Source organism: Apis dorsata, unplaced genomic scaffold (genome assembly GCF_000469605.1).
Source record: "Apis dorsata unplaced genomic scaffold, Apis dorsata 1.3 scaffold_68, whole genome shotgun sequence".
Lineage (NCBI taxonomy): Eukaryota > Metazoa > Arthropoda > Insecta > Hymenoptera > Apidae > Apis > Apis dorsata.
This window is the reverse complement of record NW_006263366.1, coordinates 474415-477048: the sequence shown is the minus strand read 5'-3', so window position 1 is coordinate 477048 and position 2634 is coordinate 474415. Positions and strand designations below refer to the sequence as shown.

Here is a 2634-nt window from a genome sequence, read left to right as displayed (position 1 = left end):
CGTTCCAGATCGGCGCGCAGCCTCGAGGCGTCCTGCTCGGCCTTCCTCGCGCGCTCGAGCTCCGCCAACGCCTTCTCCAGCCGATCGCGGAGCCGCTCCACCTCCAGCTTCGCCCACTCGTGTTCCTCCTTCTGCCGTTCCTGATTTTCCTGATACTTGCCGAACCTGGTCGCGTACCTCTCGCATTCCTCGCGCGNTCTCCGCCTCGACTCGCAGCCGTTCCGTCTCCGCCTGCGCCTTTCTCACTTCGGCTTGCTGCCTGTCGTGCTTCTCGTACATCTTCTCGATCTCCAGTTGCATCCGCGCCAACTCCTCCTGCGTCTTGTCGGTGGCCGCCTGGGCCTTGGTCAGCTGCGAGTGGGCGCGCTCCAATTCGAAACTGATCCTCTCGTTGTCCGCGACCAATTTCTCCCTCTCGTTTTGCAACCTCCTCAACTCGATCTGCGACTTCTCGTAACGTTCCCGCACCATCTCCAGATCGACCGTCAACCTGTCCAGATCCTCCTTCGACTTCTCCTCGTGCTCCTTCGTGCGACCCAATTGAAGAGCGGCTCGATCGTACATCTCTTGCACCCGAGCCAACTCCTCCTGCGCTTTCCTCGCCTCGTCGCGACTCTTCGTCGCCAACATTTGTTGCTTCTCGGCCTCGAGCTCCAGCCTATCTTTGTCCGCCTCCATCACCTCGATTCGATTCTGCAGCCGATACACCTCGCTCTGCGCTCTGTCCGTCAACAAATACACGTATATACAACGGCGAAACGAAATTTCTTTTCTCTTTTTTACCTGCGTACGAATGACCCACCTGTCGTACTTCTCCAACATCTTCTCGAACTCCTTGTTCGCGTTCTCCCGTTCCTCGTGCGCCTTGTTCATCGAGTATTGGGCCTTCTCCAACTTCTCCTTCAGGATCTCGATTTCGGTGAGAGCGTCGTCTCGCTCGAGCTAATCACACCAACCAAATTATTACGTCGTTCCATTAATCCCCACCCATCGTCGACCAATCGTTACTCACGGTTAACTTTTGATGGGAGTTGTGAGCCTTCTCCCATCTCTCTTTCACCAATTCGAGCTCCGACAACACGTTCTCCTTGTCCCGTTGCATCTTCGCTATTTGATTCTGCTGGAACTCTATCCTCTCGTGCAGTTTGTCCGTCTCCTCTTGGAATCCGTCTCTCTCCTTCTGCAGCCGCTGCATTATCATCTGCCGATGCAGAAAAGTAGATTTTATGGAATGTGCCGTTGTTAAATCGTCCTTGTTAAATCCGCGTTGCGAAATCGCTTACCTGAGCCTTCTCGTATTTGTCCTGCAACCGGTCCACTTCCAATTGAATCGTTTCCCTCTCTTTCTGCATCCTGGTCGATTGGCCCAGCGCTTTGTCCAATTGACTTTGCACGTTTTCGAAATCGTAGTTCTGCTTTTCCCTCTCCATTTGCATCTGTTTCAGAATCGAATCCAATTCACATTTATCCTTATACTATGCTTATAAATGCAAGAGATTAAAAGATGATCTTGTAGAAAGTAAAGTTTTTATCAGACTCACCCTGCGAATTTCCGTTTGCGTTTTGTCCAGTTTCTCTTGAAGCTTGTCCACCTCGCTCTGCGTTTTGTCCAACAGATTCTGCAATTTGTCCTGTTGAAGTTGCGCCTTGCCGAGGGTAGCTTGGGTCCGTTCCAGTTCCTCCTGCGTTTTCTCGAGTTCCGCGATCGCCTTGTCCCGTTCCGAATGTAGACGAGCCACCGACGCCTGTGCCCGATCGTATTCGTCCCGAAGACTCTCCTGTTCACCCTGGGCGTTTTCCAATCTGGCTTTCAGCCTGTACACCTCACCCTGGCTCTTCTCCACCTTGAAAAATCCATGGAGAAATTTTTTCGTATCTCGAATCGATTCAATCTCGTAAATCTTTCTTAATAATCCATGCGTTTCGTCGCGTCAATTAAAATTAATTTAAAATTAATTTCCCTTCTACACTCGCTCGTAAACATTAATATTTTCGTTAGACGACGAACCGTCTCATTCTCGTTCGAGATTAAGGAAAGGAGAGAAACGAGTCGATGAAAAGGGACGGATCTGAACGAGGGGTAACGAGCAATCTTTAGGGGAATTCTAGTCAGGTGTCTCGGATTGCGAGAGCACGAAGCTGCGTGCAATTTTCCGCCCACTTGGACGCCAGTTTCATTATCGGTTCGTTTCGCGCCATCGACGGTGGCCCGAGAAGAACGAGAGCGTGATTGGAAATTAGATCCGACTATCCCCTCCCTCCCCCCGAGTATGGATCAGGGATCCAGACCGCGAATTCGCCCCGAATGAATCGATCGCGATTAAAAGTGATTGTTCTTGCTTCTTCGACTTGGCGGAATTCGGATCGACTTCCGAATCGACTTGGCCGTTCGTTAACGGATACACGGATTACACGAGTAGAACCCATAGTTTGGGATACCTCGGTGATTAATTGGTTGGAAGGAGGGATTCCTGATCTTTCGATTATTCGACTCGACGAAAATTCCGTTGCGGATGGGGATTTCGTCCATTTCGTCGATTTCGTGGTTGATAGATTTGCTCGTGGGTATCGGTTAATCCATTTCTACGTTACGACGAAGAGTCTATTCTCGCAAGGATTAAACGAAACGGAACC

General features: G+C 50.6%; 1 pseudogene; it reads right to left on the bottom strand.

Moving 5' to 3' along the window:
• The window catches only part of LOC102680880, a 58889-nt pseudogene that overhangs the window by 6360 nt on the left and 49895 nt on the right, over positions 1–2634 (bottom strand).